Source organism: Podarcis pityusensis, assembly GCF_964106645.2.
Source record: "Podarcis pityusensis genome assembly, chromosome: 1".
Lineage (NCBI taxonomy): Eukaryota > Metazoa > Chordata > Lepidosauria > Squamata > Lacertidae > Podarcis > Podarcis pityusensis.
In genome coordinates, this window is record NC_138028.1 from 38,789,425 (window position 1) to 38,814,134 (window position 24,710).

General features: G+C 43.4%; 1 long non-coding RNA gene across 2 annotated transcripts; it reads right to left on the bottom strand.

Moving 5' to 3' along the window:
* Positions 1-477: 477 nt before the first annotated feature.
* LOC308462569 lies at positions 478-24,231 on the bottom strand. 2 transcript variants are annotated; one of them, XR_013979213.1, is made up of 6 exons: positions 24,184-24,231; positions 22,765-22,854; positions 21,187-21,300; positions 19,647-19,806; positions 1,238-1,354; positions 478-718 (listed from the first exon to the last, which is right to left on the bottom strand). It is a non-coding gene; the product is annotated as an uncharacterized lncRNA (long non-coding RNA). The 2 variants fall into 2 exon arrangements; XR_013979212.1 differs by lacking the exon at positions 19,647-19,806.
* Positions 24,232-24,710: the final 479 nt, after the last annotated feature.

Consider the following 24,710-nt stretch of genomic DNA (forward strand, 5'->3'; position numbering starts at 1 on the left):
AAATCATGAGCATGTTTTCCAGGTGTTCATGAAACTGGATGTTAAGCAAACTGGGGGTTGGAGAGGAGATGGGGCAGGGTGGGGGAGAGAGGGAAATAAGCTATGGAATCTGCATTTAATTTTCCATTTATTTTTAAAAACTATTTCTCAAAGACCCCTTCATCCAAAAGATTCCAGGGCAGTGCACAAAAGTATGGATAGAAACCAAATCATGCCGCCGTTGTTGTTGTTGTTTAGTCGTGTCCTACTCTTCTTGACCCCATGGACTAGAACACGCCAGGCACTCGTGTCTTCCACTGCCTCCTGCAGTTTGGTCAAACTCATGCTGGTAGCTTCAAGAACACTGTCCAACCATCTCGTCCTCTGTTGTCCCCTTCTCCTTGTGCCCTCCATCTTTCCCAACATCAGGGTCTTTTCCAGGGAGTCTTCTCTTCTCATGAGGTGGCCAAAGTATTGGAGCCTCAGCTTCAGGATCTGTCCTTCCAGTGAGCACTCAGGGCTGATTTCCTTCAGAATGGAGAGGTTTGATCTTCTTGCAGTCCATGGGACTCTCAAGAGTCTCCTCCAACACCATAATTCAAAAGCATCAATTCTTCGGCCATCAGCCTTCTTTATGGTCCAGCTCTCACTTCCATACATCACTACTGGGAAAACCATAGCTTTAACTATATGGACCTTTGTTGGCAAGGTGATGTCTCTGCTTCATGCACATATACTTCTAAATGCAAAAAAACACACAAAAACTTATAATGTGCTCCCGGCCCAGAGTAACATGTGAGCCAGCGGTTCCAGGAAGGCAAATGATAACTGCACATAAAGACCTGGACGATGCTATCAATGGCTCTGCTGCTTCAGCTAGAGGTAGTAATGTTCCTAAATACCAGTTGCTGGAAACCACAGGAGGGAAGAGAGCTCTTGTGCTTGGGTCCTACTAGTGGCATCTGGTTGGCCACGGTGAGAACAGGATGCTGGGCTAAATGGGTCATTGGTCTTATAAAGCAGCTGCCTCAGGCAGCAGGTGCTGGGGAGCTACAAATCAGCAGCAGGATGCTGGAGAGTCAGGTGTGCCCTACATCCCTTAAAATCAGCTTCTTTCTCTCAGGTATAGCATAGGACTTTCATGAGTCTTGAAGTAAGAATTAAGTGCTGCTCTGGCCAGCTTCTGCATATGGGAAATGACATGGTCTGGTCCTTTATTCAGCCAGCAAAAAGTTTTGAGCTGGCCATTGCTACTCACTTGTGATCTCACAAATGTTGAAACCCGTCAGCAATTCTTTCATCGTTCCAACCTCCCAGCCACGCACTGAAAGCTTTTCACACTGCAGCGAAGGAATGTGATTTCAAGTGAGCCATTCTAGATTATGATAAAAGTAATGGAAGTGGTTAATACTTAATCTTTCCATGCAGACTACTAAAGGAGGCTCATAAATTATTCCATTATTATGTGATTTGAAATGCAAATCCTAGGGCTAAAATTAATTTTTAATTTTTTTAATAAAAAAATGTGCTTACATTTCTATCATTCCATTAAGGGAAGGCATTGAAACTGAAATTCTCATTCTCTCTCTCTCTCTCTCTCTCTCTCACGCACATGCACACACTTGATTTCTTCAAATGCCCAAACATATTTAGAGAATCTTTAAGGACTGGCACATAGCAGGTACATAAATGTGTAAAACCTGCCATACCTGGGATTATTATTTTTTTTGTATTTTTTTGAATTTATAACCAACACAAGATGCATCTCTCTTATCAAACCACCCTAACGGATGTTTTTTATGCCCCCCCCCCACACACATTGCTAAGCATATGCTTGAGATGAACAGAGCTGTTAAATGGCTAATACTAGTGCTACTCCTAGATTTATATAATAGCAATAATAATAATAATTTACTTCTTATACCCTGTCTATCTGATTGGGTTACCCCAGCCACTCTGGGTGGCTTCCAACATATACAAAAACATAATAAAACATTAAACATTTAAAACTTCCCTTTACAGGGCTGTCTTCAGATGTCTTCTAAAGGTTGTATAGTTACTTATATCCTTGACATCTGATGGGAGGGTGTTCCACAGGGCGGGCGCCACCACTGAGAAGGCCCTCTGCCTGGTTCCCTGTAACCTCACTTCTCGCAGTGAGGGAACCTCCAGAAGGCTCTTGGAGCTAGATCTCAGACCATCAAAAACTGTATTACAATTTAAAACAGAGTGTAATGACAGCATTTGCTTCAAAAACAAGATCAGATCTAAGTGCTTTCCTTGTCTTTTCTTCTCTTTCATTTTTCAACATAGCCTGTCCATAAATTTCATAAGGCTGAAAGCTGCACGTCTCATATGATTTGTTGTATGCCAGCTCTTTAAAACATTAATGGCATTTTGAATAAAACCTTAACTATGCATTTTTAAAAGAACACAGCAGCTTTTCAATGTCCCTTTGCTTACAAGCAGCATGAAAACTTATTTCGGCCATTATCACCTTCAGTTTATTTATTTGAATTAACATCCGAAGAGCTAATTCCCTGAAAGTAAATGAACAATAGATACGAGATTATTTTTCCTTGCCATAAATACCCTACAGGGAAACTGGCCCTACTTTGACACATCATTTATTTTTAAACTCCACATATAAATTTGTGAACTCTGCTGATCTGCAGTGTCTGCAGCAATGGTACATCGCTGGAGAGCAAGGCCTTTGGGGAGCACCCACAGCCAGGAAACCCAGTTGCCAGAGCTTAATGAGTAGTGTTTAGAAGAAGTGGCCAATGTAAATTAAATGGAGGAAATTTACCATTTCTAATGGAACTTGTTAGTATTCAAGTCAAACCTACTTTCTGAGATGCGCTGATTTTAAAACACACAGGGCAAAATTCAGTGCCACACTATGATGAATATTTAGACAGAATGATTCCCCCTCTCTGCCCCCTGTGCTCTATTCAGGGAGGGGCTGTTTTCTGACCCTTCCCGGAGCCAATTGGGTGGGGATGCCACATTGCACAAGTGGAAGTCCTTGATCAGGGCTTCTGCTGACGTGGCTCATTAGGTAAAACCTACCCAAATACACAAAATGGGAAGGGCTACCTAACATATTTATATTATGCTTTGATGCTGATTAAAAAAAATATGATGATGATGATTGGTGATAATAATCCATTTTATTGTGCTGGCTTATTCAGTTAGTTGAATTGCCCATACAAAGCAGTCCCAGGCTACATTTTCAACATCTTCTGCAAAAATAACTTCAAGCAGCTGGGCTGGGAAAGATCACTGAGAGCTAGTGTGGCATTGTAGCTAGAGTGTCCTCTTCTGGTTCTATGGAGCAAGGCAGGTGAAGTATGGCAGCATCATGGAGAGCTCCAGGAGAACAACTCACACCAACTCACTGAAGCTAAGTCTGTGTCCCCAAGTTTGTCTTTCCTAAGCTCTGCTTCCTTTTTGAGAAGCAGAATTTCTAAAGGGCCAATGCTCTGACTTGAATACAGTGGTACCTCAGGTTACAGACGCTTCAGGTTACAGACACTTCAGGTTACAGACTCCGCTAACCCAGAAGTAGTAGCTCGGGTTAAGAACTTTGCTTCAGGATGAGAACAGAAATCATGCTCCGGCAGCGCAGCAGCAGCAGGAGGAGGCCCCATTAGCTAAAGTGGTGCCTCAGGTTAAGAACAGTTTCAGGTTAAGAATGGACCTCCAGAACGAATTAAGTTCTTAACCCAAGGTACCACTGTACAGGCATTTTCTTGTACTCCATGCACTATTGAGCTATCAAGGTGGTTTGGGAGGCACACAGTTCATCAGGCACAGGGGAAGGAACTCATGAGGGTCCTGACTCTGTCTCTACAGGTTCTGATGCCATGGGAAGTGGTTCAGGATCAGATAGAGTAGTCTCCTGATAACTAATATCAGGCTCAGAGTCAGGAATTGGGACTTCCGGGTCAGCGCCATCGGTGAATGGCGGAGTTCCTCCGTCTGGAGGAACGGGCTCCGTGGAAACTGGGTCTTCCCGCCGCAGCGAAGGTGGGGACCCGCTAGAAATCCCAGGCGGAGGAAGCCTGGGAACGTGGGGTTCGGCAGGGCACCAGGAGCGCCCCCCTACTCACAGGGAATCCCATTTAGGGGCTCCGGAGAGAAGTGGGGTGAGAAGCGCGGTGCTGCGAACTGACTGCTACTTTCACAGAGTGAAGCCGCACAGCCATTGCCGGAGAGCGCTGACTTTTTCCTGTGGACAATTGGATTTAAAACAAGTACCCGTGAGTAGAAACAGAAAATTGGATCAAGAAATTTCTTAATTTGGTAACGAAGCGGGAAGGTTCAAAACAGGAAGTCTGCCTTCCGCTTTTTGTATATAGACTAAAGCAAAAACTTTGTAAGCTAAAGCCTGGAAAGCTGTCAAAAAAGTCTAAATTTCCTTCATCCAGAATTACTGAAACCCCCTTGGAAGCAGGAGAAAAGGGGGGGAACTTTGTTCAACCCTAGCAGGAGAGGGAGTGAAGAAGGATAAGTTTCCACCGTCTCTAACCTGGGAATGGGGTGTCAGAGACAGAAATTGTTGGAGAGGTTCATTGACCGTGAATGGAATATTTTGACAGATAGCTAAAGAAGAGAAACAAGCTGATTCCAATGTTGCCTTTTGCATCCTAAAGAAACAAAATATCTGAAAAAATCTGAAAAACGAAAGTAATTTTCCTTTGTTGGACTTGCCTAAAAAAAATGGATACAAATAGAAATTGCCTCCTCTAGAGGGAGCTTGTCAAATTGTTGCTGCAGTACATTTGAGGGCTCAACAGATGTGAGATTAAGACCGTGGGAACAGGCTTTTCTGACCTTGACTAAAGATGAGCTGGAAAGAAGACTGGGTGCTTGCCTTATGCAAGACAAGTGCCTTGCTGGAACAGATGCATGAGAAGATGGACTTGATGAATGAGAAAATGGATTTGACTGTTGCAGTTAATAACTGTGGGCAAACAGGGAATATTGATACAGAAATTATCCAGGGACCAACTCATGAATCTGTACTGACTGGGCAAGTGCAGAAGATAATGGAGGAGGATGCGGTTGCACCCCAAATAAGACAAATGGAGAGTCCCGAGGCCCTACAGGAGTATGAGCCGCTGTCATTGAAGATTGAAGTTGGAGTGGGCCAGGGGGAGTCTGGAGCTGAGGAGGTTCCCAACATTGGAGAGACTTTGGAATATGCTTTTAAATACTTTTTGGACTATATTGAGGATTGTGGGGAGTGGGACTATGGGGAATGGGCAGGTTTGATGAAGGGAGATGGAGACAATTTTGGCTTGGAATCCCCCAGAGGCCTACCCCTCAATGAGAAAGGAAAGAAACTAAGAAAGAGACCAACAAAAGACAAGGAAAAGGGCAAGTATAAACAAGAAGGAGAAGAATTGCAGAAGGGACATGGAAGAGACTTAAGGGCCTCGGACATAAGGCTTCCAGGTTGATGGACTAGATGGAATGGACAGTAAGGACTGACACGATCCGAGACCAGGAAGAAGGGACGTTGGATGAAGATTGGAAGAAAATTTATAAAGAAAATTTTCTATTTAGGGAATTGGCTAAAAATTAATGAATATTAGGGAAAATGTTGGAATGAAACTATATGACTTTAGCAGAAATGATATCAGGAGTAATGTATATTTGATAACTAAGATTCAAGCTTTAAGGTATTTTAGGGTAAGATAAGGTTAAATAAATTAAGGTAATGTGATAATAGAATATGGGGAAAGATGGAAAGGATTTGTTGAGCTAATGATTAGGTTAAATTAGGTTAGGATAAATTTTTTAACAAAAATTGAGAAAGATGGAAAGAATTTGCTGAAATAACTAATTAAACTAGAATACAAAAAGGGAGGTGTGAGGAAGTCAATGAAACAAGCAATTGGAAGTTTTAGATATGTAATTTGGGATTTGTGTTTTTTTTATATATTTTTGTTGTATTGTTGTATTGGTTTTTGTGTTTTTTCTTTTCTTTTTATGTATTATAGTGTTGTTTTTTAATGTTTTTTTCTTCTTATAATTCTGAAACTACTAATAAATATTATTTTTTTTAAAAAAGGAATTGAATTTGGCTCAGCCACTGACATGAGAGCCTCTAACTGGTTCTGCTTACTGGGGTCATAGAGTGTTAAAGGCCAGGGAGGCCCAAGTTCAAATTCACACTCAGCCAAAAGGTTTGTGGGGTGAACTTGAGCCTGTCACAGTCTCTCAGCCTCACCTACCTCACAAATTTGTTGCCAGCTCTCTGGCATGTGTAACAGAAATAATTGTTATATACTATCATGGGTTTCTGGTGAGAAAGTGGAAGATAATGCAATAATAAAATAAAGGTGGGTTATCTATTTCTGTCACCCTTGCCACAACAAGCTCAGGGTACCATCTATGGTCATTTCCCACCCCTTCATTTTACCCTCACAACTACCCTGTAGATTAGAGGTAGATTAGGGTGAGAGAACAACAGGCCTACAGTCACCCAGTGAACTTCATGAATGAGTAGGAGTTTGAACACCAGACTCCCTGGCCCTAAGCCAATGCTTTATCCACTACACCACACAGACTTACTGAAAAGGGTGTACTCGCTTTAAGATGGCTATAGGCTCAGGACACTGTTTACTAAGTACTGCCTTTTTGAGAGCCCACCTTCATCCCAGTATTGTTGCATGGCCCTCTGGACCACACACAGCACCACAATAAAGCCTATCAATTATTTATTTTTCAAACTATATTCACCTTATACTGGTGACTCTGGACCAAGTCTATTTGTCTACTAAAAAGGACAATTCAGATACTTTTTTTTACTTGTACAAGCACTCCCAGTAACCCAGGAAACCCCTTGCCTACTGACATGAGCAGTGTAATATCAGAAGACCTAGCTTCAGAGAACCCTCCAGATCCTGGAGCATGCTCTTATCTCAGAGTGCACCTGATACATCCCTCGCTTCTGAGAAAGGTCAGGACTCCTACTCATCATAAGGTTTCTCTTGTTGGATCTTTAAATGGCACTCAAGTGAATCCCAAGCATCACAGTGTTTTTTGCCCAGTCCTCTTCTCCTTTGTATAACTTAAATCCTTTCTGCTTTCCCCAGTTTTTTCCTTCGTTATTAAGCCTTACCTGAACAAGTTTCCCTTCAACCTTCCCTTTTAAGTGATTCCTTTTATCCATCTTTACAATGTCAGTCCTGCATCACTCCCAGACAACAATTATGCCTGTTGCTCCTGATGGATCTCTTTTTTACACAGGCATGGTATGTGCCAAAACCTCTCCCCTTTTTAGCTATACAGTGGTGCCCCGCAAGACGAATGCCTCGCAAGACGGAAAACCCGCTAGACGAAAGGGTTTTCCGTTTTTGAGTTGCTTCGCAGGACAAATTTCCCTATGGGCTTGCTTCGCAAGACGAAAATGTCTTGCGAGTCTAGAGATTTTTTTTTCGCTTTCCCCCCCCTTTATCTAATCTGCTAAGCCTTTAATAGCCTTTAATAGCCTTTTAGCAGCTAATCCGCTAAGCCTTTAAGCCTTTAATAGCCGCTAAACCGCTAATAGCGCTAATCCGTTAAGCCGCTAATAGGGTTGCTTCGCAAGACGAAAAAACCGTTAGACGAAGACTCTCGCGGAACGGATTAATTTCGTCTTGCGAGGCACCACTGTAGTTTATTAGGGGTTTCACATCATTACAATAAAACAGTATACTCTCTTATTCCCTCTGCTCCCTACCTCCCAGCCCAGCCCAGCCAACCCCCTACCTCCATCTGCCCTCATGCCTACACCCTTTACAGCTACAGCATTTTCACTTCTGATGTTCAGTTCTTTGGTGTGCCATGCAGGGCTCAAGCTCACATGCTCAGATAAGAGTTAGGATCAATCAGTGTCAAATCTGCATTGGAATCCCAGGTTAACAACTGTAAACATTGTTGTGTTTCTAGATGATGCCATGGCCTTTGGCTAGTGCAATAAAGTTTATGATTATGAACAATTGTAGAAGTTTCCATCCCTGCATTGTGCCTCCCACTTTTCCTGGTTGTGGGTATTACTCAAAGAATTGTAGAGTTGGAAGGGACCCCCAGGATCACCTAGTCCAATGCCCTGCAATGTAAGAATCACAACTAAAGAATCCTGGACAGATGGCCATCCAACCTCTGCTTAAAAATCTCAAAGGAAGGAGAGTCCACCACCTCCCAAAGGAGTCCGTTCCACTGTTGAACAGCTCTTACTGTCAGAAAGTTATTCTTAATGTTTAGTCAGAATCTCCTTTCTTGTAATTTGAATTCAATGGCCCTACACTCTGGATCAGCAGGAAACTAGCTTGCTCAGTCTTGGTGAAGAGTTCTAAAAATGCACTCCAAATATCTTGGAAACTTGACTTTTTGTAGTTTCTGGAGCTCAATTTTCTCATGGGCTCCTAGTTGCAGGATGTCTTGTATACAGTTTTCTGCTCTTGGTGTGGCTTTCCAAAGTTGGAGGATTATTCATTTTGCTGCTTGCATGGCTCGATGGAGGCATCTTTCCTGACTTTTGGATAATCCCCTACCTGGCAGGTTTGTAGCCAATTATTATGTTCCCACCTCCTATTAACACAGATTTCTACAGGACCATCTCATTGCACCCTTCCAGTCCACCCATGTTTACAGATGGGTCAAGTGTGAGAGTAATGCCAAGGCTACCAAGAGCAGCTCACACGTGACTTCTCTTCTATGAACAGGAAGTATGCCAGTTGTGATTTTTTGTGTGTCTGTCCATGAAAGAGAAGTGGCCACTAAGTGTGAGTGCATTCTTCCAAAGTGGCATTGCTTATGCAATCAGGCCACTCACATAAAGTGTGGAAGCTAGTCAACCATAGTAGTATCTGCATGCTGCTGAGTATTCACATATATGAGTTGGCATAATGTGGAATTCAGGAAATCGCAGCCCTGCCAGATGGTCATCCAGCTTCTGCTGCAAACCCTCTAACCAAAGAGACTCCATCATCTTCAATTGTTTGTTGAAATCTTATTTCCTATGTTTCAAACCTGTAAATTCAGGGTCCACTCTCTGGAGCAGCTGAAAACAAATTTGCTCCATTATCTGTGTAAGGGCCCTTCAGATATTTGGAGATGGCTAACATATCACCTTTTAATTGTCTCTGGACTGAACATGCCCAGTTCCTAAAATCTTCCATCACAGGACTGGTCTCTAGGCCACTCACAATCTGTGTTACCCTCTTCTGGGCACATTCCAGTTTGTACTTTCATTGGACACAGCACTCCAGGTGAGATCTGACCAAAGCAAACAAGAGTGGAATCAATACTTCTTGTAATCTGAACATCATATTTCTGTTGATGTCATCTAGAATCTCATGAGCCTTTTTTGTTTTTTTGCACACACAGAACTGCTGACTCATATTTAGCTTGCAATCTACTTTAAAAAAAAGCAGCCACCCAGATCCTTTTCACATGTACTGCTGACAAGCCAGATGTCACCCATTATGTGCTTCTTATTTTGCCTACCTAACAGCAGAACTTTACATTTCGCTCCCTTGAAATTCATTTTGTTAGTTGTGGCCCAGTTCTCCATCCTGCCTATTGCAGAATTTAGCAGTCAGGTTGCTCACCAGGGCACGACAGTTTGAGCGTATGACATTGATCCTGGCCTGACAGCACAGACTGCCAATTAGTTTTCAGGCCCAATTCAAAGGGCTGGTTTTGACCTATAAAGCTTTAAATAGCTATCCAGACCCTGCAAGCATCATCTGAGACCTTTCTTTGTGTGCATTCTCCATGAGAGATCTGAAGGGTGGCAACACAAGAACGGGCCTTTTCTGCGGTGGCTCCCCCTTTGTGGATGCTCTCCCTAGGGAGGCTCTCCTCGTGCCTAATATATCTTTAGGCCCCAGGCGAAAATGTTCCTCTTCAACCAAGCCTTTGGCTGATTAACATCCTATGTCCTTTTAAATGTGTTTGTGGCCGGGGGTATTGTTTTGTTCTTGTTTTTATTATGTATTTTGTGCTTTTATCTTGTATTTTCATTCTGTGAAACACACTGAGATCTTCGGATGAAGAGCAGTAAACTAATTCAACAAATAAATAAATAAGAAAGAAGAGGTTGTACTGGAGGAGGAACCCACAATGTCAAATTATGCCTTGTTTACAAATGCAGAGGTCCAGGTGTTATATGTTCTCCTGGACTGTATCATTTCCCACTGCAGGTGGAGTATCACAGAAGAGCACTGAACCATGTGAAGCTCCACCTACACATTCAGCTAGCAAATCAGAAAGATGCCATTAAAGTTTTGTGTGTGCAAGGACATTGACTGCCCCTTGGGAAATGCCTCCCCACTTACAGCTCTAAGTGGTACAGTCCAAGAAGGTGTTGCACCAATGAAACACATCATATGGGTCCTATAGCCAGAATCACTTGCTCTTTGGTGCATATTGGATATGGCAGTGGTTTGTCCCAATCCCCGGGCAGCCCAACTGTCCCACTCAAATGGCTCAATTCAGCTAACCAGGTGGGCTAATGGAAGCCAGCACAAGGACCTGCACTAGAACAAAAGAATTTTTCCTTCTCTCCTCTCACACCAACCTCCTCCAAATCCAGTTTGGAGGGTCAGGAGAACCCCCAAAACAGCATGCAGGAAAGGAGGGGGGGGGGAGATGGTTTTGTCTGGCAAACGGAAATGCTTGTGCTGACAGAACAATATTATTAGCGCACTGTTGAATTCCACCCAAAGGCTACTTTTACTATGCCTTGGATGACAAAAGCTAAAATTTCTCTCTGTGTGTGCTGGCTATGTATTTCCTTTGCTAATAAGCTCCTTTGGCAAAGAACATTTCTTTTACAGGGTCAAGCACACAGTTGGTGTTTAATACACAATAATTAATAACAGCCATTCTGTGGGAATGAGATGAACGTCATAGTGAGAGTATTAGAGCTATTTATTGCCATAGCAGATACATTTTGCTCTGGCCCAGGGAAAGCCTCACTCTCCTGTCTCTAGCAAGCTATTCCGTGGTGCACTGTAGACGTTTCTCAGCACAGGTTGACAAATTAATCCCCACCTCAGCTGTGTGTGTGCATCAATCACATTTCCAGGCTCACGGGTGAAGTCAAGACACCCGCCAGACCATACTTTGCATGTTATTATGCGAGTGGAAAAACTCTGCAGCTCAGATCATAGAACGCAGGCTGTGCCTGCGGAGATGCCAGGGGGAATATTCAAGCGCAACATCAAACTGGAAAATAGGAGCTTGTTACAAATGAGTTCAGCTGTTGGGCTGCAGTGGTGCAAAGAGGCAGAATGAGCTCCGGGAGATGCTTGCAGCTCCAAGAGGACAAAGTGCTTGCAAGTGAAGGCAGGGATGTGAAGTCACTAGGAATAATTCTAAATGGGAGGAAAGGTGACATTTCATATTTAAATAAAAAGTCACTGCTGCCAAGACATTAGGAGCTTTGGGACCACTATATATCTTCCCATGAAATTCTTCCATTCTTCCTTCCTTCCTTCCTTCCTTCCTTCCTTCCTTCCTTCCTTTCTTTCTTTCTTTCTTTCTTTCCATTGTCTTGCTTACACGTTGCACAAACCCTGCTTTATATATTAGGTGTGCTGAAAGTAAAGCATTTACTCATGCAAACATTCCACACATACCCTTTATTTGTTTAAGTGTGCATGTTACATTCATCAGCCAGTGCACATATGCAGTAGGGTAGTGGAAAATTCATAAGTGCAGGTTCCCTTCATAATAGTTACAACTACTCCCACTCAAATGCATGCCCCTTCTAAGCATAGACAACTTTCTAAGATTATATAATAATCTTATAATTATAGAATAATAGCAATTTTGCAATCATAAATGCAGATCTCCTTATTTTGCCTTTCAGATCTACCATTTTCTGTGCACATACATGGTAAATCACAAATGTGTACTATAAAGCATCACAGCCTGGAAGGACAGAAATAAAAGATACCATACAGCTCAAAAAGGATTTTAAAAAAGTATTAACTCATGCAAAGATTCCTCCAGTATCTTCTTTTGGAGTGACTTAAGTTATGTTTTCTGTGTAGTTCCATTGTAGGTGACAGAACTTGCACACCAGTTTGTTGAAACTGAAGGACCTTATTGTGTGTGTGTGTGTGTGTGTGTGTGTTCCTAAATGTTTAGCTTGGAGCATGAAGTGGCTAAAAAGCTTCCCTTTCATGGTGATTGAGTGCTTTTAGGACTTTGGAGACAGGGACCCTGGAGGGATCCTAGAACAGAAATAGTAACAGGTCTTTCACCCCTCACGACCCTGGTCCACTACCTCATGGTCATGCATATATAGCATGCCAGCAACTGATAACCAAAAAAGGCATGCCATGGCAGGCTAATGCTATAGATTTTGCTCCTGATTAGTGCATTTCAACATGGCAGGGCACACATAGAATGGGTATTGTCAGGGGTTCAGGAGCAGAGGCACAGGAAAGGGAGGAAATAGAGAGCGAGGGGGAGGAGTCCGAAGGAAATGTTAGCGATGACAGCGGTCCGAGGTCTCTGAGTCTTTCCAGCGAATCGGAAGATTCACAGAAAGGGGCTCCCATGGTCAGAGCAAGGGGGGTGCCTAGGGGGACACCCCAGGAAGAAGGGGCCAGAGGGGACTCAGAGAGCAGCAGTTGGAAATCAGGACCAGCGTCCACACCAGAGTGCAGTAGGGGGGAGGAGTCCCAGGCATCGGGATCAGGCGGCGCACTGCCAGTGGGAGGACATGAGTCAGGATTGGCCACGCCTCCATCGGGGAGCGAGGAAACGGTCGAGAGGAAGGTTGAAGGCTGGGCGCGCGCGCCAAGTTCAAATGTACAGGAGGGCGGCGCAGTTGGCAGCCCGGATAGGGAGCCAGGTCCCAAAGCCCGCCGAAAAGAGGGGGAGGAGTCAGGGGGGTCAACGTCAGCGTCAGAAGAATCCAGGAAGGAAGGGACCCCGGGGGGTAGCAGGACCCAGAGGAGAAAGGAGAGACGGAAGAGGTGGAGTAAGGCTAGAATCTTAAACTGGTGTACAGGGGGCGGAGACTCAGATGGAGCTTCGCCGATCTAACCCCTAGACGTAGAGCTGGGGCGCTGCGGCTTGAAAATGGAAACTGTACTTCAAGAAAGACTTTTGTACATTACTGCCGGCTAGCGTTGGTCCTCTGTGAGCTGGGACCTGGAGCCAGCTCTGACAGGTATGAACATTACCTTCTAGAAAAATAGGTGCCAGTACTGCGTACCCTTGAGTACGCCCATGGGGGGAGCACTGCCTTTGCCCCACAGATTGCCACTGTGTATTGTTTATCTTACTAGAAGCCTGTGAAGCCCGAATGGCACTGAAGGTGACAAGACTTCTCACGAGGCCTTCTCGGTGGTGGCGCCCACCCTTTGGAACGCCCTCCCATCAGATGTCAAGGAGATAAGTAACTATACAAGCTTTAGAAGACATCTGAAGGCAGCTCTGTTTAGGGAGCTTTTAAACGTTTAATGTTTTATTATGTTTTTGTATATGCTGGAAACTGTCTAGAGTGGCTGGGGCAACCTAGTCAGATGGGTGGGGTATGACTAGAATAAATAAAATTATTATTATTATTATTATACTGAGCTCTGTGCTATGTGGTTATTCAATGTGCCTTTTGTTTATATTCACTTCTCCAGCAGTTTTTTGCTACTCTTTCATCAAGTGTATTACTGCCTTGTTTCGACTGAACTGCACAGTTCACAATGTCCAGAAAGCTCCATTTACACGTTGGTTTAATTAAGTTTAAACTTCTAGGTTTGGATTCAACAGCCTGCATGTCACATCCTCTCACACAAGAGGATGCCCCAGGTTTTGCAGATTCATACCTCCAGCTGTGTTTAGAAAAACAGATTATAAATAAATAAGCACATATACAATAAATTGGTGCACCTTTGCTCTGCCAAATGCTAAATTATATGCAGACTGTTCTTTGAATTAGCCCTGAGTCCACTAATCCCTGAACATCTGGGATGACATTTTCTAAGGTTACACCTGGATTACAAAAACATGTTGTGTTCTGCCAGCTTGTGTTATATGTTCCCAGATACAATTTGTCTTATATAATTTATCGCTTGTACTTGCTTCTGGACCAGGTCTTAAAGATGACATGCATAACTTATTGTCTACCTTGAGGGAATTGATTCAATTCCCAGGCTTTTGATTGCAAAGCTGCACAAATCAGCTTAACGATTCCATGAAGAGTGAATAGAGAATATATATTCTGGCCTTCTTGGGGGGGGTATATTATTTTGTTGATCACATACTCCTTCTTTTGGCTATTTCCTGTGCCCCTATTGCTTCTGCACTTCCCAAGTGTCTTGTCACCCTACCCTAGCTTTTGGGTACATCCCCTCCCTTTCTGTTGCTATAGTAACTAGGTTTACTCTTAATGTAGTACTATTTTTGGCCAATGGCCCAATTCATCAGCAAATCCCCTGTTTACTTTTTCCTTGTTATTGCTTAGTAATCTAGCATCAGAGCTAGATTGGAGAGAAGTCCAGCACTTTCACTAACAAAACTATTAGCATTTGCAAAAAGAAGGGCGGGGGAGGAAATCCCATTATATACTGTAGTGTAATCAGAAGATGCCAGAGACAACGCAAGCTAAGTGATACTTCTGGACATAATATACGCAGCATTTCTTAGAAAATAAGGACTGGCCCTGATTTTTCTATATATAAAAATAAGGCGGGAGCATTTGCCACCTTTGTCCCTGCTACATGACTCCCCTTGGGTTGTATACAAAGTAGAGCTCCACGGACAGCGCAAGTACTTCTTCAACAAGGGAATGTTCTCTCCCTCTCTTCCCTCCTTCCTGCAATGCCTAAATCTGTTCTCGGGCTCTTCCAGCCCTCTGTCGTATATCTGATGAGAGTGCCAAGTATGTGCAGGGAGAGAAGAGACGGGAAGCAGAAATCCTTGCCCTGGTGGGCTGGACTACAGTGGTACCTCTGTTTAAGTACTTAATTCGTTCCGCAGGTCCGTTCTTAACCTGAAACTGTTCTTAACCTGAAGCACCACTTTAGCTAATGGGGCCTCCTGCTGCCGCTGTGCCAGCGGAGCACAATTTCTGTTCTCATCCTGAAGCAAAGTTCTTAACCTGAGGTACTATTTATGGGTTAGCGGAGTCTGTAATCTGAAGCGTATGTAACCTGAAGCATATGTAACCTGAGGTACCACTGTAGTTGAACACTGCCTGTGGGCTCTTCAGAAAAGCCCTGCTGGACCAAACCAAATGCCCATCTATTCCAGCATCCTGTCCTCACTGTGGCCAACAAGATACCTGTAGGAAACCTGCAAGCAGGACATGAACGCAACAGCATCCTCCCCAGTTGGGCTCCACAGAATCTCGCATTCAGAGGCATACTGGCCCTCCTACTGGAGGTAATACACAATCATCATGGCTAGAAGCCATGGGCAGCCTTAAGCTCCATGGGGTTTTTTTTCTAATCCCCTTTTAAAGTCATCTAAGTTGGTCATTACTCTATTGTGTGGTTGTGAATTTATTAATACTACTACTGCTACTGCAACTGAATTTACATGTGTATCAAGGTAATTTACAAACATATAATGGAAGCAGCTAAAATGGTTTTAAAAAACAACAGCAACAAAAATAATAATGCATAAATAACTGGATAGGTTTAAAATTAACTATGTGCTGGCCGAAGAAGTACCGGTACATCTTCCAACCTTCAGCTTCTTTGGAAAACCCCAGGTTCTAGTGCTGTCAGTAAGACAATCTAAGTTTCCCAATAATCCCTGGAATTTATCTTTTTCGCCGCTGACACACACTAGTTTGACAGTTTCATTGAGCCATATACAAGATCTATTTCCTGGCCAGTCACCACCAGTTCAGATCCCATAAGAGTATTGTGAAGTTGGGAATATTTTGCTCAAATTTACTTGGCCTAGTATACCTGAAGGAGCATCTCCACCCTGATCATTTTGCCCAGACACTGAGGTTCAGTGATGAGGGCCTTCTGGCGGTTCCCTCACTGCGAGAAGTGTGATTACAGGGAACCAGGCAGAGGGCCTTCTTGGTAGTGGCACCCGCCCTGTGGAACACCCTCCCGTCGTATGTCAAGGAAATAAACAACTATCTGACTTTTTGAAGACATCTGAAGGCAGTCCTGTTTAGGGAAGTTTTTAATGTTTGATGTTTTATTGTGTTTTTAATATTCTGTTGGAAGCCACCCAGAGTGGCTGGGGAGGCCTGACCAGATGGGCAGTGTATAGGAATTATTATTATTATTATTATTATTATTATTATTATTATTTACACATGTTTACATTGAATCACATCTGCCATTTTAATGCCCATTTACCAAGTTTTGAGAGATCCTTTTGGAACTCCTCACAATCACTTTTTTTCCTCACCACTCTGCACAATCTGGTGTCATCATCAAACTTTGCCACATCACTGCTCAACCCTAAACTGAGATGATTTAAGAAGAGATTCTTTAAAGGCCTCTCAGCTGTAATTTATATCTGTCTTCCATCATCTCCAGCCGACATGGCCAATAGTCAGGAGTTATGGGAGGTGCAGTCCAACAATGTCTGGAAGTCCACAAGTTCCTGACCCTGCTCAAATCACTATCAGTTTATCACCAACCACTAAAATTCAGCACAATTCAAAAGACTCAAAGCACTTTGGGAAAATCCCCAGGTCTGCAATGCATAGAAAAAGAAGATTCCATGACTGCAGGTTAATGTTTTTCGGGTGTTTGTTTGCTTGTTTTGTATAATGCCATTATCTGGCATAAAGCTTTAATTTAATGGAGGCAACTAACAAGATCAATCCACATTCCCAATTATTATGCTGAAGTCTCTGCACTTAAACCAATTTAGTCCCATTAACGTCAATAGGACTACAGTGGCTTAAAATCCTACTATTTCACCTTAGCTGGACTGTGGATCTGACCTTGAAAATGCTTAATGAAATTGTTACAAAACACAGCTGAACCTCCTCCTCTGTCATATAGACAGATATATATATAAGGTTGGCAGATTCAGAGGAGATGCATGGTCTTTGCAGACAGTATGTTAAGTGACTTATGTGAAATACTTGTATTGTACAGCGGTATTTCAGACAGTAGCAGCTACAGTAATCTAAGCAAAACCAGAGCCAAAGGAAGATTAATCCATCGCAGTTAGACGTTCTATTTTAAGCAGCGGGAGCAAATGTCTAGTGGCTGCACACACACTAAGTTTTCTGCAACACACTACTCCAGTTTGGTGCCTGATGAAAAGGAGCCCTGTAATGAATCTTAAGATCGTAACTCACGCTGTGCCTGTCACACTGGTGTTATTGGCATGCAGAGACTGCAGGGAGGACCATTTGGTTTTTACTTATTATTCTACAACACAACTATTTTTAGGAACTTTAAAAATAAGGCAGGATCCCTCCCTCCACCTGTGCAAAAGATGCAGAAGGCAATATTCCCTTCCAGAGCCAGACCCTTGCACTTGGCAGGGTGCCATTCCAGAATGACCCCTGACTTTATGGAGGACATTTTTCAGAGGTGAGGGAGAAATGCTTTTGGAGCTGAAAACACCCATTTATATGCATAAATGCCACTTCCGTTGCTTTCCAGATGCTGATACGTCCCCAAATTCTTTGTGTTGGTGTCTCCTATGTCTGAAATATGCACATTTCACCAGTGCTATTTTAAGGTACAACATGTTTCATCACTATTGTACACTTGGCCCTCTTTGTCACGAGCACGGAGCGGGTGGCGCTGTGGTCTAAACCACTGAGCCTCTTGGGCTTGCCGATCGGAAGGTTGGCGGTTCGAATCCATGTAACGGGGTGAGCTCCCAATGCTGTGTCCCAGCTTCTGCCAACCTAGCAGTTCAAAAGCACACTAGTGCAAGTAGAGAAATGGATACCACTGTGGCAGGAAGGTAAATGGTGTTTCCGTGCACTCTGGTTTCCGTCATGTGTTGTGCCAGAAGCAGTTTAGTCATGCTGGCCACATGACCTGGAAAGCTGTCTGAGGACAAACGTCAGCTCCCTCAACCTGAAAAGCGAGATGAGCGCCACAACCCCATAGTTGCCTTTAACTGGACTTAACCATCCAGAGGTCCTTTACCTTTATCATGAGCAGTTTTTGTGTACCCATGTTCCACCCTTTGCTGAGGCAATGCTTCTCACTTTGAACTGTAATTGAGTTTAAAATGTACCATAAGCAGTGCCTTTCAGTCCCACCTTCTTAGAATCATGGAGCATGACTGAGTCAAAATTAGGCACTTTAAAATCACACTGTGTTCAACAGAGACACAGAAAACTGCCTTAGACCCATAGTCCATCTACAGTGGTACCTCGCAAGACGAATGCCTCGCAAGACGAAAAACGCGCAAGACGAAAGAGTTTTCCGTTTTTTGAGTCGTTCCGCAAGATGAATTTCCCTATGGGCTTGCTTCGCAAGACGAAACGTCTTGCGAGTTCTTGAGAGTTTTTTCCCTTTTTCTTAAAGCCGCTAAGCCGCTAAGCCGTTAATAGCCGCTAAGCCGCTAAGCCGCTAATAGCCGTGCTTCGCAAGACGAAAAAACCGCAAGACGAAGAGACTCGCGGAACAGATTAATTTCGTCTTGCGAGGCACCACTGTACCTCAGTATTGTCCACATGGACTGACAATGACCTTCTGGTATTATAGACAGAGGTCTCTCCCAAACCTACTTGGAAATGGCAGGGAATGAACCTGGGACCTTCTGCATGCATACTGTAGGTGATGCTCCACAACTGAGCTACAACCTTCCCCTGTATGGTTAACATAAGTTAACCAAGTAACTGAACCTCTCCAATGGGACCAAAAAGTGCTTGACTTCAGCTGGATCATACCCATAGCTTGTAGCTAGCAGTTATGTAGGAGGATATGTTTAGAAATTGTTAAAGATAGACAAGGAACATCTACAGCCCAGAAGTTCTTGTAATGAAAGCAAAGATCAGAGACAGGGCCATTAGCAATGTTCCATCCTTTTGCAATGGAATGGATGCCAGCAGCGATGTATGATTAATGCCCTCAGACATTGGAGGGTTCTTTCTATTTTGAGGTAGTTACTTTAAATGTAAAGCCAGATAGACAGTGCTTGGATTGAGTGTGTCAGGGCTATGAAGATAGGGGAGAGGAAGATAAGCAGATTAGGGTGCACTTGTGACCTTTTCTTTGCACACATTTAGGGAAACAATTGTGGGAAAGCGTGTAAGAAAATTGCATAAAATAAATAATAACTGGATACTCCCTCAAAGCAGTCAATAACAATCATTTGTAAGAACCTTATCTAGATTATGTGTGTTATTTCAAAGCCAAATATCAAATTTAAAGGAAAAGGCAGTTGTGGGCATTGTGGTAACATTTGTGAACATAGTAAAACAGCTGTGTTGTGTTCTGATAAAACAAGACAACTGTGTGACCCCATAATAACAAACTGTTTGTACCAATATGTTTAACAAAGGAAGACACCGATGTAAAACATAGGTATGTGGTGTGTAAAGTAGAAAACATCCCATATATGAGCTAGATATGCCTCCTGCCCACCGTAACATCTGGCTGAACTTCCAAATTTCAATCAAGATGTCATAGAAACTCACAAAGGGGGGGGAGAGATCTGGATTCAAAACTTCTAAGTGGCAGATGCACCTGTGAACATACCTTTGTTGTTGTGAAGGTCTAGTATAAGGCTCCAATTTAAAGGCTGAGATACTTGTGAGGGAGTTGAGGGAGTTGTCTTGTGTGGTAAAGTCAGCCATTTTCTCTCCTCAGAAGTCTGCCTCAAGGGAGTGTATACCACCGCAATCTCCTCAACGAAGAGCTGGGTAAAATTTTATTTCTTCGAGTTAGTTTGCAACCTTCACTGAAATCATAGAGTCATAGAATTGAAGAGCTGGAAGGGACCCTGAGAGTCATCTCGTACCCCTGGAAAGACACATCTAGAATTGTGCTGCACTTTCAATTGCCCATTTCTTGATGCCAAATATAAGCTCCTTAGAAAGTCATGAGGCAATGCTGCATCACTCAAAAATAGCCAAATGGCAACCCTGTTGATACTCAGCAGTATGGTTTGACTCTGTGTAGAAAAAAAATATTTTATGGAGGAAATTAATACTGAGCAGAAGAAAAGCCCAAGCACTGCGCACCGTATCTCTTCCTTAGTAAGCTAAGGGTTAACCCTGCTAAAGGAGCTGAGAATGGAATTCAGCGTCATGAAGGAAGGAGGGGCAAAAAGTTCTGCTCTGCCTGGATATTGCTTGCTTCATCTCTGAAGGGAAGACATCTTTCTTAGCATTGCTATTAGTCTGACAGCACCGCTAGAGGGACCAACTCATGTTTAAGAGCTAGATGTAATCTGAATTGATCAACTTGACATGTCCCAAATGATTAGTCCAAAGCACAGCATCTAATATTCCGGGTTCATCTAGCATATACCATTCTCTGTCTCTTTACCCCTGTCCCTGCCAGCCGCCATTTCCTTGCCAATTCTGTCCAAGGTAGGACACCCCTCCTGATCTCCATCCTTCACAGGATATGCAGAAGTCTTTGACGTGCAGCAGTATTACATTGTCCAGATAGAAAACAAATGAATTGGTTTTGGAAGTACCAGCAATGTACTTCGCAAATATCTTTTTAAAAACCAAGAAACCAAATTGCTTAGTCTATGAGTGTTCTCTTCTGCGTAGGAGTTATCTGTGACAATTAGAAATCCATTAGGACTTATTTAGCAATGTGTTCCCTTCATAGTTTAGACTCTGTGGGATAGTCTGTAGTACTTTCAAAAAGAGCAGCTTACCCTGATATCTAGCCTGTACGTAACAGGTAGAAGGAGTCCTGTTGCTGTGGGTTGAGGAGTCAGAGCAGTGGCTGGAGGGGTCATAGAGTTGCCATCTCTAAGTGTAATGCTGCAATCCAATGCACTCTTATCTGGGAGTAAGCGCCACTGAACACAGTATGACCTACACTTGAGTGAATGCAATGGTGCAGCTGCGAGATTTTAGATGGCCACGAATGCTGCTTCAGTTGTGAATCACACACTTGACATTTCCCTCCCCTCCCCCTCCCCATTCCCTGCTTTACATCCTTATTCCCTTCTTCTGCATTCCATCAGAGCACAAAAACAAACAAACCAAAGTTGCCAGCCCTGATAGAAAGAGAAATACTCTGATCATCTGAAGTTGCAAATTGTAAATTCACTTACATCATAGCACCCATCATGACCACAGGAACAAAATGGGGCTTGCTTCTGCTGTCCTAATGCGGGACACATTCATTTGGAAATAAGTGTCATTTTGTTGTAGAAAAGGAGAATAACCTTTTTCAAAGAAAAATAATGAAATGAGTGCCTGTAACTGTATACATGCCTGGCTAGCTACCCCTCGATTGTAAACACTTCTGAAATTAAATTTCTGAAAACTGATAGGTCAGTGGTCTGGTTGCACACTCTGGTTTTCTCCTCCCTTCTCCCCGTTGCACCCCACAGTTGTAGCATATAGGAGTGAGTTTATGGATACAATCATAAACTTAGAAGGGTAAGCACTACTAAAACAAATACTACTTACTTCCAAACATGAATACATCGGAGGGTTCCAACACTGGGTTAAGGCAGGAGTGGAGACCCTCTAATGCTCCAGATGTTTTGAACTTCAGCTCCAACTCCCATTAGCTCCACCCAACATGTCTAATGGTCAGGGGGAAGGGGAAATGGAGCCCAGCAACAGGTTCCCTGGTGATGTCCTTGGACCTTTCCATCAATCTAGGCTTAATGCTGGACCATAGGACATTGCTTTATGGCACTGGTCCATTGAGTTCAGAATTATCTATATCAATAGGCAGCAGCTCTCCAGAGTTTCAGATGGAAATCTTTTTCATTCCTACCTGGAGAGACCAGAGATTGAACCTTGGACCCTCTGTAGGCACTGGATGTTTTCTACCACTGAACTCCAGCCCTTTCCTGCTATAACTATAGATGTTGTGACGAATGATTGCCACTGCACATCCTGCCACTGCCAGGATGGGGTTGTGAGGTTCTGGTCTAGCAGCATGGCATCCTAAGATCCATTTGGGTGGTCCAGCTGAAAATTTGTTGCCACAATTGTGCCTTTTTTGTCACCCAGTAATTTAGAGTTTCACAGTTCTGCTCCACTTGGCATAATGAAAATACTTTAAGGGCTGCTATGCAAAGCTTTAGGGACGCAGGTGGCGCTGTGGGTTAAACCACTGAGCCTAGGACTTGCCAATCAGAAGGTCGGCGGTTCGAATCCCTGTGACGGGGTGAGCTCCTGTTGCTCAGTCCCTGCTCCTGCCAACCTAGCAGTTCGAAAGCACGTCAAAGTGCAAGTAGATAAATAGGTACCGCTCTGGCGGGAAGGTAAACGGTGTTTCCATGTGCTGCTCTGGTTCACCAGAAGTGGCTTAGTCATGCTGGCCACATGACCCAGAAGCTGTACGCCGGCTCCCTCGGCCAATAAAGCGAGATGAGCGCTGCAACCCCAGAGTCGGCCACGACTGGACCTAATGGTCAGGGGTCCCTTTACCTTTACCTTTTATGCAAAGCTTTGGTATACATAGAGGCCATCTTTGAGCTTGCATGTGTATGTGATTTTAGGATTCCTGCATAACTATGCACAAGGTTCTATCTAATTACTGCTTCTACATCAGTTTGACCCTATCTGACAGCATAAATGAGAGTTGAGAGAGGGCCTATCTTTGCAATATTCCAACATAGAACCGATATAAATAACACAGATGGTTCAAAGGTGTCGTTTTTCATATTTACCTGAGACTGTGCCTGGCATTCATTCCAGCTCATGACAAATAATGTTCTTCATCATCACAAGTGCTCCCACAGGAGAAACATTAAAGAAAGCTTGGTTTGAAGATGAAATAAATTTAAGTTTATATGTAGAAAGAAATTGAGAATTAAAGAAGACATGGCAACTCCAAATAAATGTCAATTCTATGTTACAGATTACAGTTGTGCCTTGGAAGTTGAACCGAATCCATTCCAGAAGTCCATTTGACTTCCCAAATGTTCGGAAACCAAAGCGTGGCTTCTGATTGGCTGCAGGAGCTTCCTGCAGCCAATCAGAAGCCACGCTTTGGTTTCCGAACATTTTGAAGCCCCAGAAGCCCTGTTGGACATTCAGGTTCCAAAGAACGTTTGCAAATCTGAACACTCACTTCTGGGTTTGCAGCGTTCGGGAGTAAAAACATTCGATTTGCAAGGTGTTCGGGATCCAAGGTACGACTGTATTAGGAAATGGAAGCCACCAAGTTAGGGAAGGCTGCACCTAATTATACTGCAAGCAGCCATCCTATGCTTCCATCCAGTTCATGCAACAACTTTCTCCCATCAGCAAATAAGTCCAAACAGTTCCCAAGGTCTTGAGTGAACACAACAAAATCACAAAATCTAAAATAGGAAGGAAAATGGGCAGAGAAAACAGGCAGGTAATATACTAGTAGCAGCCTGTGTGTTGAAGCAGCGCCCCCTTCCATCACCTCGTCAGTGCAGCTTACCTGGACAGGGCTGGGGTTGGGGTTTTGGAGGGGTCTGGGCAATGTGGGCACACCAGTGGCATTCCTATTGATGTGCCCATGCAGACCCAACCTCAGAAATGTCCTGCCCTTCCTCAGCCACATCCTGATAAGTTGCATTGATACTCCATATGGACTGTTACTGGAATATGTATACCAATACTGGATAGACAGATTGACCTGAAGCTTCCACATACTGTGTAAATCCTCCTCGCAAACTTCATGTTTAACATTTATAATGCCAACAGCTAAGCACTTTGAATGGCTTTCACCTTCACCAAATGCCTATGAGGCACAGTTATTCTTATGGCTACCTGAAAGCTTCCCATGTTAAAAGATGACAGACACCAAGAAGATACAGTGGTACCTCATGTTACATACGCTTCAGGTTACAGACTCCGCTAACCCAAAAATAGTACCTCAGGTTAAGAACATTGCTTCAGGATGAGAACAGAAATCGTGCTCCGGTGGCGCGGCCGCAGCAGGAGGCCCCATTAGCTAAAGTGGTGCCTCAGGTTAAGAACAGTTTCAGGTTAAGAACGGACCTCCAGAACAAATTAAGTACTTAACCTGAGGTTCCACTGTATTCAATAAATAAAGGCACAAATACACTACAAAATGAGCAGCGGCAACAAAAAGTGTCGCAGCACAAGCTTACCTTTTAGTTCTTGGGTACATAAAGAGCTGCCACAGATTGTTTTTGTTAAAATGAATGATTAGCAGGGGGAGGAGGAGAAAGCCAAGCTGCCTTCCTCACTTCTCCACTCGCCATGCAGTTGCCAGGCCAACTGTGGTGACAGCTGATTGGCTGGCCGCCCAGTTCTTCTATCTTCTTTAGTCTCGTGACTGACATGGCATGGTGCGAAATGTTGTTCCATGAGCAGCTGGCATAAAATCCAAAGAGGAAACCCCTTAAAGATGGCCTAGACAAGGTGTGGGGGTGGGAAGCATTGGTGGAAGTTACATCTGTCGTCTGTCATAGTAATATTTCCTTTTAAAAAATGTTACAAACGAAAGCTAGTCTAAATGAACTTGTAAAGGTTCATTCATACCATATGATATATTAGAATAGTCTAGGACACATCAGTATATTCTAGATTTTACCACACAATTGGCTGTTGGTGTATTAGGACCTCTAAAATCTAGTTTGGTGCACAGGGCCTCAGATCTGCATTTCTCAAAACT